The 14,563-nt window shown below is 35.8% G+C and overlaps 1 protein-coding gene across 5 annotated transcripts in view; it reads left to right on the top strand.

Moving 5' to 3' along the window:
- Window positions 1–14,563, top strand: part of FAM169A (family with sequence similarity 169 member A) — a 101,487-nt gene that overhangs the window by 42,422 nt on the left and 44,502 nt on the right. The gene's annotated exons all lie outside the window — the stretch shown is intronic.

Here is a 14,563-nt window from a genome sequence, read left to right as displayed (position 1 = left end):
GGTACATTTCAAAGCACTGATTTACTTTTAAATTTTTAAAATTGTGATTTCTCTACCACTTGTCGGAGCTTTTGCTTTACCTGAGATAAAGTATAACCAAAATGAGTTGAGTTGGTAGAATTCTAGTTAAAACCAAGAATATCTTTGGTTTTCATTATTTTGTGTATTATGTAGGGGAAATACGTGTTTTTTGAAAAATTGAAAGTAATTCATGTAGTCCCCTTTATAGCTTTTGTGGATCCCAGACTAAGAATCTGTTTTCTATTAATTACTTAATCATATGAGTGGAAAATAGAGCTATATTTAGCAAAAAACAACCACATGTTAGAAGTCTTGATATTTAGCTTTGTAAGTTAATGCATATCGAAAAGTCTTTGAAATTAATTTCAAGGCTGAGGAGATTTCTTGATAAAATTTTCTAAACCATGAAAAAAGAAATTGAAGTGATTCTGAGTAAATTTTGTTTGGAGAATACTAACTTTTTATATCTGAGTAGCTTCTCAGAATGGTGACAACAACAACAAAAAGCATAGTTTTATTTTATAAAATGATTCATATGATTTTACAATTTCATACACAAATAACCACTCAACTGAAGTCTAGAAGCTCTTGGCTCTCCTTTCTAGAACTGGCTCAAGGATGTTCTTGTGCCTTTATTTACAATGGGGCAGAGAGAGATGTTACGCCAACCAGAGTTGGAATGTATCAGCTGTACTAACAGTACTCTTTGATCAGCTAATTGGTTGGTCTGTGTGTTCATGCGGCGTGATACATTTGTGGGTAGAATTTATTGTTGGGAAGGCCCATTTATTTTACTCTTTAGAGATATGTTGAAAAAGTCTTAAGTTTTCATCTGCGTATTGACTCTTCATATATTTGAAGGGAACTTTCTTGCCTCCCTTCCAAGACTTCCCCAGCAAGACATGCCCTCACTGATTTCTTCCAATTCCTGTTCCTCATTTACTGTACCGTGGATTCCAGATCCTTTGCCATCCTGGTTGTTTTCCACTGGAGGCATTCCAGTTTTTCAGTGTGGTTTTCTTAAAATGTGGATGTTCATTGTCTGATGCATGAAGAGGGCAGGGATTCTATTCCATCTCTGCATCTGGACAGTCAGAACCCTAATAATGATGCCCTATTCTAGGGTCATTTTGCTTTAACTTAAAAAAAAAAAAACTTGCTCATAATTTATATTGAGTCCAGTATCAACTGAATCTCAAGCAATGGATAATAAAAAACTGTAATTTCGGTTTTTTCCCTTAGCTCTATTTTGTAGTAATTTGTTAAAGAAATATTTGGTAAGCATTTTACTTTGTCAGCTTTCAAGTTTCCCTTTTATTTTAGAACAGTTGGCTTTCTATTTATGATGTAGTAAACATTTAAAAATTCTGACGAAGATGGATCATAGTGATTAGAACAAGTATCTAAAGTCTGAAGAGAGGATATTGCAAGATTTTTTAAAAATCTAACACTTAAAGAGTGACTGAACAATATGCTTGATATATTCTATGATAACTGTATGATTAGATACATTATGGGTTATACTGACCTTTTGTCTTGACCTGGGAACCTGGTTAAATCCAGGTTCTGGAGAGAGATTGTCTGGGTTTAGAGACTGACTCTGCCGCTTACTAGCTGTGTGAACTTGGGCAACTTACTCAACCTTTTCACACCTGAGGCTCCTCGTTGGAAGAATGTATGAATACCTGCCTCATAGGGTCATTTTGAGGAATAAGTGATATAATATGTGTAGGGTGTTGAACATAATGCCTCGTGCAAGGTAAGCAAGCAGTGAATGATCTTTCATCATCAGAAAACATTTTGAATTATAAAAAGTGGCTATAAATGAATTTTGATGATCCACCCCTTTGTAAATTATTTCCTATCTTCATTCTTTAAGTAATCAAACATAGACACCTAAGTTACTAGTTAGAAAGGACATCAGAGATCATTTGATTCATCCCTACTTTTTATATGTTTGGAAAAATGGATTATGCTTCTCTGGAGTTCTGAGCCTGGTAGAATAGACGAAGAAAAGTAAATCACACTCTCATGTAATATGTATGTTAAAAGAACTATGCACAAGGAACTTATGAGAAACTCATGAGTTTCTCAACTTGTCTGCCTTCATTTCTACCTATTAATCCATCCTACACACAGCTGCTAGATAAATTGTCTTAAAGCATAGCCTTGGATGTCTCTTTTTTGCTCAGGATCTTTAAATTGCCTCCTTCTGTGTGCCAAATAAAGTCCAAACTCTTTAGTCTGGTGTTCTTGGCCTGTTATGTTCTATCGTCAATTTATTTTCCTAGTGTACCTACCACTACTTTTTATATACCTTAACTCTGTTGGTGAATCCAACTACTTGCCATTCTCAGCATGCTTTCTGGCTTCCATTTAGCATTCCCATCTGCTTAGAGGGTCTTCCTTTCTTATTTTATTTTTTTTTAAATTAATTTTTGTTGGAGTATAGTTGCTTTACTAGAGGGTCTTCATTTCTGTCTCTGCCTGTTGAGAGACTATCCATTGCTCCTTCTTTAGCAGCAGAATTTCACGTGTTTCATCTGTGGCAGCTCTTGCTCCTAGCACCAGTGTGTGGTTTATTTATACAAACCTTTGTTCAGTCATTCATTTATGTAGTAAATATGTATTGAAGCCAGAGAGGAAGGCTACTACTATCTTTTTTCCCCCCGGGACTGCTGCCAGTGAAAGGTAAGAAAACAATTTCACTTGACCTGGGTAAGCATACACACCTGAGTTTGCATGAGGATTGCAAGAGCAGGTGTGTGGGGCCCTGAGTCTTCTTCCAGAAGCCTGGAAGGGTTAGCCTGTGGTTTGGAGGCTGCTGTTTTTCCAAGTTGGGGTGATACTCTGCAGATAGCAGCAGCCCTTGGTTACATTTATTTGTGCAGTGAAAATACTAGGGGATGGGGTGGGGTGGTTTTGGTGGTGGTGATTGTGACTCAGCAGAATATTTCATAAATCATATGCCAAAATTAAGCACCAAGTTTTGTTTTGTTTTTGCCTTTTGTTCTGAGTATTTCCTTTAAAATGAAAATATCCATCTTCGTGGTTCTAAATGAGACAAACCTGTGGTATTTTATGTTAAAGATATCTACAACAGTATGCATGTTGTTTGGACTCCTGTCTTTAAAAATTGCCTGTGTCCTTGAGGTTTCCTACCAAACCCCTGTTCACTTTAAGCACTATAAAATCAGACCTGTGACATGGTAAGGAAACCAGGTTAAAAAAAATAAATTTAGATTGTCTAATGTTGAAATGAAGGACAAAACTTTATGGTGTATTCATTTAAGTAGTTCTTATTTTGCCCTTCCTAGTGTTTGTAGACCGTTCCTGTGAGATAAACAGTGTTAGTAAGCTGGGTCATGAAGGGCTAGAGTAGCTGACATGTTCTAGAGGCGCATGTATTCTGTAGTACTATATGTAGTCAGTCAAGTGGAAGCTTCAGTTATAAGCACTTTTTTTTTTTTTTTGTATAACTTAAAAAAATTTTTTTAACATCTTTATTAGAATATAATTGCTTTACAATGGTGTGTTAGTTTCTGCTTTACAACAAAGTGAATCAGCTATACATATATCCCCATATCTCCTCCCTCTTGCGTCTCCCTCCCACCCTCCCTATCCCACCCCTCTGGGTGGTCACAAAGCACCTGAGCTGAGCTGATCTCCCTGTGCTATGTGCCTGCTTCCCACTAGCTACCTATTTAACATTTGGGAGTGTATATAAGTCCATGCCACACTCTCCCTTCGTCCCAGCTTACCCTTCCCCCTCCCCGCATCCTCAAGTCCATTCTCTACATCTGCATCTTTATTCCTGTCCTGCCCCTGGGTTCTTCAGAACCATTTTTTTTCTTAGATTCCATATATATGTATTAGCATACGGTATTTATTTTTCTCTTTCTGACTTACTTCACTCTGTGTGATAGTCTCTAGGTCCATCCACCTCACTACAAATAACTCAATTTTGTTTCTTTTTATGGCTGAGTAATATTCCATTGTATATATGTGCCACATTTTTTTTATCACAACAGTGAGAGGCCCGCATACCGCAAAAAAACAAAAACAAAACAAAAAACTACTGTTAACAATAACAATATAATGTATGCCCTTCCACATCATCTTCTGTATAAACATGTAAGTATATACCAATGTTTTTCATAAATTAGTTTTAAAAGTACATGCAATAGGCTTTTTTAAAAAAATTAAGAGTTGAGCATTTTTGGTGTTTGTCCTGTTTTATGAATTGTCCATGCCACTTGTTTGTTTATTTGCATCTTAGTTTAAAAACCATTGTATTTGTATTAAGCAACCTAACTCTTGCGGGTCATACTGGTTATATAACGTTTGCCTCTGAATTTTTTGTTTTTAGATGTAAAAATTTTAATATGTATTCAAAGTTATTAGTTTTACCCTTGCAGTTTATTCCTTCCTCAGAGTTCCTTTTTCTCTGTCTGTTCAAGTAATTTGCCTATGGTCACACAGCTAGTAATCCTGGCAGTTTGGCTCAAGAACACACTCCCCTTAACTAGTATTCTACATATTCTACCTTTCACGTGTACAAAATTCTATGACATATGACTGGGTTTTGCTTTTGTAAGCCCTATAACATACCAGATACCCAGTACCTTCATCTTTAAATGATTTCTTAGATCTAGGACCATTTTTCTGGATATGGAGAGGAAAGAAAACTGGTAAGATTTCTCTTGATATGTGTAAGCAATCTTATACCATCTTAGGGTCCTAAGGCTCTGTGCTTTCAGACATAGCATGGTAACTAAAAGGATAGGCCTCACAGCTAGACTGCCTGGGTTCAGATTCTAGCTTTGCCATTTACTATAGTGTGCCTTGAACAAGTTACTCTGCTGCTATGTGTTTTAATTTCCTCAGCTGACAAATGAGATAATTAAATTATCTGCTTCATGGGTTTGGGATAAAAACTCTATCAGGGATACATGTGAAATGTTTCACATAGAACCAGGTGTGTAGTCCACTGTTGGCTCAGTGATTATTACTTCAAAAGATGATTTTGTTTTCTACTTGAAATAAAAAGAGGTAACAGGTATGAACCGCATTTAACTTCCTGCCCCATTACCCATAAACTTATAGGTAGTCTTTACCTGTATCAAATCTTTTTCCTCTCTCAGAAGATAGAAAAGGATTTCTGAGCAGTGAGCCCACCTGAGAGTTGATAGTTGTAGCAATCTGTTCAGTGGTTTCATTTTTGTCATACTTAAATACTCAGCTCTACGAGCAGAGAAGGGTTAATCTAGGAATTAGGGCCTTGTGTGGGTAGGAGGGATAGAAGGATAAAAGGTGAGTAGGGGAGAGAGTTCAGTTGAGCTGATGTAGTACATGGGCTAGGTTCGTTAGGGAAGGTTATGATGTTAGAGACAAGGAAAGAATCAAGAGGAGAATCATAATGTCCAGAAACAGGACTTCTGTGTAAAAAGGTTGAGAGCTTTGCGGATTATGTTGCTGGGACACCTAAGCTATTTTCGGTGTTGGGGAGAGGTAGGATCATGCCTTGGATTGGTTGAGATAATTGTTTTTTCTCTAAGAACTCTTTCAGCTCTAAAATTTCCGTAATTTTTTGGATCTTCTCCTCCTCCTAAAGCCCCCAGATAATAGCAATAATCTATAAGAATCTTGAAATTATTTAGGAACTAAAGTTAAAAAAATATATTTCCCTGTTTTAAGAGTATAGTTGATATCCAGTAATTAACCCTAAATAGGGAAAAAAAATCACAATAATAGGAATATGGTTTTTAACTGTTATATTTTCTTGTTAAGAACATTCATTCTTGCAAATAGATAATTTTTCAGGAAAAATGAAATTATTAAAAGATGGGTGTAAAATAGCTGGTGGGCATCTTAGAGTTCTTATGTAAGAGGTGTGAGCGTTAATTTTTTTTACAGGTTATCCAGGATTAATGAGCATGCCATTTGCTTAATTTATAAATTAATTTGGACACTTTTTACACTTCATTGTCCATTCTGCGTAAATTTTTTGATGAGTTAGTTCGCTTAAGGCGACATTAAGCTTTCTCATTCATGTAGAATCTAGTTAGGCCTTTTGGTTCATCTCATGGGCAGAGCATAAAGTACTTGACAGAATTTGATCTGACAGCTTTACAGTTATGTAACATAGAACAGAAGCTTAAAAACAACAAAAAAGAGAGAGAAGTGACTGATTTTTTTCACAGCAACCTATATTTTACTCTCCAGAACCTTACTACCCTTCTCTTGCCTCCATGAACTAGCGGAACCAGCTTAAGGCTAGTAGTTTACACAGTCTTAAGTAACCGCTATATTTTTAAATAAACAGTTATAAACATTTAGAGGTGAAAGGTCCTTAGGATTATCCTGTCCAGTTGCATCACATTACCAATGAGAATACAGAAGCCTAAAGAGGGTAAGTAACTTGCCTAGGGTCACAGAGCTGGTTAGCACAGCTGACCTGGGAATCAAGGTCACAGGATTCCAATGCGAGTACTTTTTCTGGTGTAATATGTGAATAGAATATTTAATAACAAGGTAATTATTGTGATATTTTGCAAAAGGAAGTTTCATATAACCGTGACAAAGACTGTGATATTTGATTTTGCATATTGAGTACAAATAATTATATTGGAATGTATATTTGATTGGATTCATATTGTTACCTGCTATTACCAATTTATAATAATTTCTAGTTCTTTCATCTTCCTTAGATACTAATTGGTGATTGTTTAGCCAATAAAATTTAGCACTGAGAATGACCAGTAATAAATGTAACAGATTTAAGGACAGATTTGAAAACACAAAAATATTTTAGAAGAGGTGTGTGTATCTGGGCTTTTGGAATTGGGGAAACATTTTCTAATTTTTTTCATATGAAAAACTGATGCTGTAGTTTTTAAACTATATTCAGAAATCACAACTTTTTAAAAAATAAATTTATTTATTTTATTTACTTATTTTTGGCTGCATTGGGTCTTTGCTGCTGCACACGGGCTCTCTCTGGTTGTGGTGAGCAGGGGCTACTCTGCATTGCAGTGCGCGGGCTTCTCATTGCGGTGGCTTCTCTTGTTGCAGAGCACGGGCTCTAGGTGCGCGGGCTCAGTAGTTGTGGCTCGCGGCCTCTAGAGCACAGGCTCAGTAGTAGTGGTGCATGGGCTTAGTTGCTCCGCGGCATGTGGAATCTTCCCAGACCAGGGCTCGAACCCGTGTCCGGTGCATTGGCAGGTGAATTCTTAACCACTGCGCCACCAGGGAAACTCCAGAAATCACAACTTTTAAGTTTGTTGGGAGATGCCCTGGAGGTGAGATGAGAGAGAAAAGAGTGAAATAATTCCTTCTATAGTGAAGAAGAAATACATTCATTTTAAACTGGCTTTGCTGCCACAAAAATGATGGATTTAAGGATTTGTTTAGTTACGCTTCCAAATCTCAAAAAAAAAAAGATTTTTAAAAAGTCCTGTAGATCAACAATATTAAAATCAAGTCAGATGTATCTGGAAATTGCCAGATTTCTAGTGCTCCAAGTCTAAAGTTTTTCACTATAAAATATGCTCTTAAAGGGCCTTGAATGTGATGCAGTACCCCAGTATTTAACTCTGTCTGTAAGGATGGGCTTGGATGTCAGATCCATTTTTGGATCTCAGGTTTGCCACCTGCTCTCCATGTGACTTTGGGGAAATGATTAACCTCTCCAAGGTGGTTTACTTTTCTATAAAATAAGAATATTAGTCGGGTCCACCACATATCTTTGCTACAAGGCTTGAATGAGAGTGAATGGCATTCTTTTAGCACAGTTCTGACACGTTCTGGCACTTAATAAAAGTTAATTGTTAAAAATCACAACCTCTAACTAAGTGAAGTTTTTTCCCTCCAGTAACGCTCTTTATGTAAATTTCAGAGTATTTAAATGATTGGATTTCAGGAAAATAGTATTGTTTCATTTTGTGTTTGTATATGTAATCTTAAATAATAAAAATTAGCCCAGAAGAGATTATTTTTCTATTTAAAAACCTCAACCTAAAAAGATTTAAGAATGAAGGATAATGACTTTCTCTTTTTACACTTGAGTTTAGTCATGTTATATTGCCTTTGATCTGTAGCAGTGTCTTCTTTTTAAATTTTTATTTATTATTTATTTTTATTTTTGGCTGCGATGGGTCTTTGTTGTTGCGTGTGGGCTTTCTCTTGTGGCAAGTGGGGGCTACTCTTCCTTGCAGTGCACAGGCTTCTCATTGCGGTGGATTCTCTTGTTGCGGAGCACGGGCTCTAGGTGCGCAGGCTTCAGTAGTTGTGGCATATGGGCTCAGTAGTTGTGGCTCGCAGGCTCTAGAGCACAAGCTCAGTAGTTGTGGCACACGGGCTTAGTTGCTCTACGGCATGTGGGATCTTCCTAGACCAGGACTCAAAACCATGTCCCCTGCATTGGCAGGCGGATTCTTAACCACTGCACCACCAGGGAAGTCCCTAAGAAAGTTAATTTAGTAATAGATTAAAAAAACCAATCCCCCATAAACTTGCTATTCTGTCAGTCTCTTCCTTGTGGGTCCATTTTGTATTCGTTGTCTAGAATACTGTATTATTTTTATGTGATTGTAATCAACTATGCTTTTGTAGACCAAGTTTTTGGCAGCAATCTTCAAATATTAATTTACAGTTTATCCTTTAAATCATGATTACTCTTAGCAAATGAAAATTTTAAATGTTTCATTCATACCTTGTTTTGGTAGCTAATATTCTAGAGTCTTTTGAGTTGGTTTAAGAGGAATACTTTTTTGCGGGGGGGCTGTGGCATGCGGGATCTTAGTCCCCTGCCCCACCCCCACCCCCACCCAGGGATTGAACCTGCGCCTCCTGCAGTGGTAGTCCACTGAAGTGGACTACCAGGGAAGTCCCAGAAATGCTTTTATATTAATACTTTTTGAGCTTCTATAGTATATTAAATGTTTTTGAATGTTTTACTTGGATACAAAGCTGGGAGCTTGTCTACAAAAGAGCAAAAACAGTTACTAACATTCTTTTAACTAGCGTCCTCATTATGCTTCTTTCACCCACTATTGACCATTTGTTTCATGTTTTTAGTTTTGTCTAAATTTTAATCTTCACTATAATTGTTAGATCTGACTATAGAACATAATGTTGTATTTCCTTAGTTTGCTTTTGCATATTGACTTTGATAGAGCTATAAAGATTTGCCACACTAACAAATAAGCGTCCTTCAATGCAGAGCTACTGTTTTATTTTATGATCCTTTTCTAAGTATAACATCTTTTTTAGATAAGCTCCTGATGGTTCTCTCTTGAAATTCAGTCTTTTTTTTCCTCCTTTTTGTAAGTTGGCTGGAAGTTCTGCGGTATTGCTTTCATAAATCGTTCACAAATTTTTCTTGCTTTCTCCTTTTATTTAGACATTTACATTTACTAACAGATGGACTGAATTTATGTGTTCTGTTTCTAGGTTTTGATTTTTTAAAATTAAAAATCAATGTAATTAGAAATACATATTTGTATGTATATAAATTTATATATACAAATCAGGGCCCCAATCATATGTATATCAAGTTTTAAAGTTCTTAGCATCAAGATTTCAGATTATGGTAAAAAAGTAACTTCCTCTCATTATCATATCTTCAGAATTCATAAAAATATGTTTAACTGTGTATAACTGTTAGAATATATGTCCTGTCTTTTTTGTGTTTATCTCCTATTTCCATTAGATTTTCAGTTTCTTGCCTACTAATACTTTTGTTGTGTTAAAATAGATTTGAGGGCTTCCCTGGTGGCGCAGTGGTTGAGAGTCCGCCTGCCGATGCAGGGGACACGGGTTCGTGCCCCGGTCCGGGAAGATCCCACGTGCCGCGGAGCGGCTGGGCCCGTGAGCCATGGCCGCTGCGCCTGTGCGTCCGGAGCCTGTGCTCCGCGGCGGGAGAGGCCACAACAGTTGAGAGGCCCGCGTACCACAAAAAAAAAAAAAAAAAAAAAAAAAAAAAAAAAATAGATTTGATGAAGGTCGCCTTTGAGAAGAGTAACTTTTATTTTTTCAATTTATTTTCTCCTGCCTTTCCATTTATAAATTTTTTTTTAAATTAAAATTGAGGGCTTCCCTGGTGGCACAGTGGTTGAGAGTCCGCCTGCCAATTCAGGGGACGTGGGTTCGTGCCCCGGTCCGGGAAGATACCACATGCCACGGAGCGGCTGGGCGCGTGAGCCGTGGCCGCTGAGTCTGCGCATCCGGAGCCTGTGCTCCGCAACGGGAGAGGCCACAACAGTGAGAGGCCTGCGTACCGCAAAAAAATAAAATAAAATTGAGGGGGCTTCCCTGATGGCACAGTGGTTGAGAATCTGCCTGCCAATGCAGGGGAGACGGGTTCGAGCCCTGGTCTGGGAATATCCCAGATGTGGCCCGTGAGCCACAACTACTGAGCCTGTGCGTCTGGAGCCTGTGCTCTGCAACGAGAGGCCACGATAGTGAGAGGCCCGCGCACCACGATGAACAGTGGCCCCGGCTCGCCGCAACTAGAGAAAGCCCTCGCACAGAAACGAAGACCCAACACAGCCAAAAATAAATAAATAAATTAATTAATTTTAAAAAATTAAAATTGAGGTTTTTGACAGATATAGCTGTTCGGCTCTGCAATTTTTATTGTGGGTAAATACAAAACAGGTAACTTTTAAGACAAGATAATCTTTACCAGCTTTATTTGTACCTCCTTTAAGAACTAGTAGATCAGTTGACATAGCTCATAAGTTTTTTTTTTTTTAGCTTTTTCTCATGGAAATTTTCAAGAATACACAAATCAGGATGCTCTCTACAGTGCATTTGATCAATATGTCTCTTAAGTTTCTTTTAATTTACATTAGTTTCCATTCTTTTCTTTAAACTCTATTCTGTATATATATTGAAGAAACTGAGTTATTCTAAGTTTGGCCGGCTGCATACTTGAAACATCATTTCACATGTTTGTCTAATGGCTTAGGTAGATTTGGATCCAGTTTTCTTGTTGCATTACATCAAACTACATACAATATCTGCTTGTCTTACTTTTAGTAAGATTGGTAGTCTGGGTATGCAGGCCTATCACAGAGGAGTGCATTTTAAAAAAACATAAATCAACGAAGCATTATTAAATATTTTATACCTTGGAAAAAAAACAGAAGTGAGTACGTATATCTACCGAAATACTCCTGCAGGAATGCTCATGGCAGCCCAAATGCCCATCAGCAGTAGATTGGTAAATAAACTGTATATGTGTATTGTGGAATACTACATAGCAATAAAAGGGAACAAATTAAATGATAGATGCAGCACTGCTTATATCTCTCAAAGAAATAATGTTGAGTGAAAAGAGTTGATGCAATAGAGAGCATACTATATGATTTCAGATATAAGAAGTTAAAAAATAGGCAAAATTAGTTTCTCTTTTAAACATATTGTAAGGCCAGTGAAACAATGCTACCTATTAAAAAGTGCTTCTTTCTCCCATTGATTGAAATAGCTCTGTAATCATGTACGCAATTTCTATAGGCATTAGGGTATATTTCTTTATCTTGCTCCATTGGTCTGTCTATTTATATGCCTGTATTGCATAGAAGTTTTATATATGCTTGTATCATAGAAGTTTCATAACATGCTTTAATATCTTAGAGAGTTTGAACTTTTCTCCAATCATTGCTCTGCCTTTTTAGGATTTTTCTAGCTATTCTTATTTATTCTTTCAAATTCACTTTATAATCAGCTTGTCAATCCTGAAGATGTTTTAATTAGGATTGCATTAAATTAACAGATATCTTAGAGGAAACTGCTACCTTAATGATGGAGAATCTTCCTTTCCAAGAACATGGTTTGTCTTCCCTGTTGTTCATTTTGCTTCCTTCAGGCATGCTGTTTTATAGTTTTCTTTATATAAGTTATATATTGTTTATTGTTAAATTTAAGTCTATTTTTATCTTTGCCATTGTTAATGGGGTTATCTTTTCTATTTTTACTTCATTTTTTTCCATTTATTACTTCTCCTTACTGATTATTATATATATGAGGGCTTGATTTCTGTATGTAATTTTATGTCCTACCATTTTACTGCATTTTCTTATTGTTTGGAATAACTTTTCCATTGATTCTTTTGGGTTTTTCAATTAAATTTATTATTTGCGAATTGAGGTTGAGATAGTCTCCCCTTGCCCCAAGCCATGCACATCCCCAATTGTTATACCTCTGATTGCTTTCTTTTGTCTAATTGCATTAGCAAGTACCTATCTAATGTTATTTATTAGTTAAGTCCTTCTTTTTCTTTCTTTTTTTTTTTAAACAAAGTTTTTATTTCAACTATTTGAATAGAAAGGTCTTAACTTTTCTTATTTTTGTTTAAGTCCTTATTTTTTTTGACTTTAGTGAAAAAGTCTTTAGAGTTTTCCCCATTAAGGTGCTGGCTTTTTTTTTTTTTTAACAGCTGTTTACATGAAAGATACAGTTTACATACTGTAACATTTACCGATTACAGCTGTACAATTCCGTGGTTTTTTTAGTAAATTTATAGGGTTGTGCAGCCATCACTACAATGTAGTTGTAAACATTTCTATCATTCTGAAAAGTTCCGTTGTGTTCTTTTACAGTGACTTTTATGTGGGAGGTATATGAGGATATATTTGTATGTATGTGTGTTTATATCCTATACCTTATACATATTTATTTTTATAATTTAAGGAATTATTCATTTTTTAAAATTGAAGTATAGTGGATTTACAATATTAGTTTCAGGTGTACAACATAGTGATTCATTGCTTTTATAGATTATATGCCATTTAAAGTTATAAAATAATGGTTATATTTCCCTGTGCTGAACAATATATCCTTGTAGCTTATTTTGTACATAGTAGTTTGTACTTCTTAATCCCCTGCCCTTGTCTTGCTCCTCTCTGTTTCTCTCTCCCCACTGGTAACAAACAATCTGTTCTCTATATCTGTGAGTTTGTTTTGTTATATTCATTTATTTTATTTTTTAGATTCCACGTAAAAGTAATAATGTACAGTGTTTGTCTGACTTCTTTCACTAAGCATAATACCTTCTAGGTCTATCCATGTTGTTCTTTTTCTTTTATTCTTTAAAAGAAAAAATTTCATTCTTTTTAATGGCTGCGTAGTATTCCATTGTGTATATATTACCACATCTTCTTTATCCATTCATCTGTTGATGGACACTTAGTTTACTTCTATATCTTAGCTATTGTAAGTAGTGCTGCTATGAACAGTGGGGTGCATGAATCTTTTTGAATTACTGTTTTTGTTTTCTTTGGATATATACCCAGGAGTGGAATTGCTGGATCATATGTTACTCCTATTTTTATTTTTAAATTAAAAAAAATTTTTTGGGGGGCTGTGCCGCAAAGCATGTGGGATCCTAGTTCCCCGACCAGGGATTGAACCCAGGCCCACGGCAGTGAAAGTGCCAAGTCCTAACCAGTGGACCACTAGGGAATTCCCTATTTTTCGTTTTTTGAGAAACTTCCATACTGTTTTCCACATTGGCTGCACCAATTTACATTCCCACCAACAGTGTTCAAGGGTTCCCTTTTTTCCACACCCTCTCCAACATTTGTTATTTGTGGGTTTTTTTGATGATAACCATTCTGACAGGTGTGAGGTAATATCTCATTGTGGTTTTGACTTGCATTTCTCTGATGATTAATGATGTGAAGCATCTTTCCATGTGCCTGTTGGCCATCTGTATGTCTTCTTTGGAAAAATGACTATTCAGGTCTTCTGCCCGTGTTTTAATTGGTTGGTTTTTTTTGATATTGAGTTGTATGAGCTGTTTATATATTTTGGATATTAACCCCTTATCAGTCATATAATTTGCAAATATTTTCTCCCATTCAGTAGGTTGTCTTTGAATTTTGTTGATGGTTTCCTTTGCAGTGAAAAAACTTTTCAGTTTAATTAGGTCCCATTTTTTATGGGACCTAATTTTTAAATTTATTTTATTTATTTTATTTTATTTTATTTATTTTTTTAATTTTTGGCTTTTGTTTCCTTTGCCCTAATTTTTTTATTTTTTTAATTTATTTTATTTAATTAATTTATTTTATTTTATTTATTTATTTATTTTATTTTATTATTTTTTTTTTATTTTTGGCTTTTGTTTCCTTTGCCCTAGTAGACAGATCCAAGAAAATATTTCTACAGTTTATGTCAAAGAGTATTCTGTCTATGTTTTCTTCTAGGACTTTTATGGTTTGCAGTCTTACATTTAGGTCTTTAATCCATTTGGAGTTTATTTTTGTAAATGGTGTGAGAAAAATGTTCTAATTTCATTTTTCACATGTAGTTGTTCGGTTTTCCCAGCACTACTTATTGAAGAGACTGTCTTTTGTCCATTGTATATTCTTGTCTCCTTTGTCATAGACTAATTGACCATAGGTGCATGGGCATTAATTCTTATTTCATTGCTTGTTTTTACTACAAGTGAGTGTTTAAGTTTTCTTTCTGACATACATTTAGATTAGCAGGCTTAAGTTGTAATCTGTCTTGGCACAGAGAAAAAGAAGTCTCC

The sequence above is a fragment of the Kogia breviceps genome, chromosome 4 (assembly GCF_026419965.1).
Source record: "Kogia breviceps isolate mKogBre1 chromosome 4, mKogBre1 haplotype 1, whole genome shotgun sequence".
Taxonomy (NCBI): domain Eukaryota; kingdom Metazoa; phylum Chordata; class Mammalia; order Artiodactyla; family Physeteridae; genus Kogia; species Kogia breviceps.
Note: the sequence above shows the minus strand (reverse complement) of the source record. Positions and strands in the feature narration are given on the sequence as shown.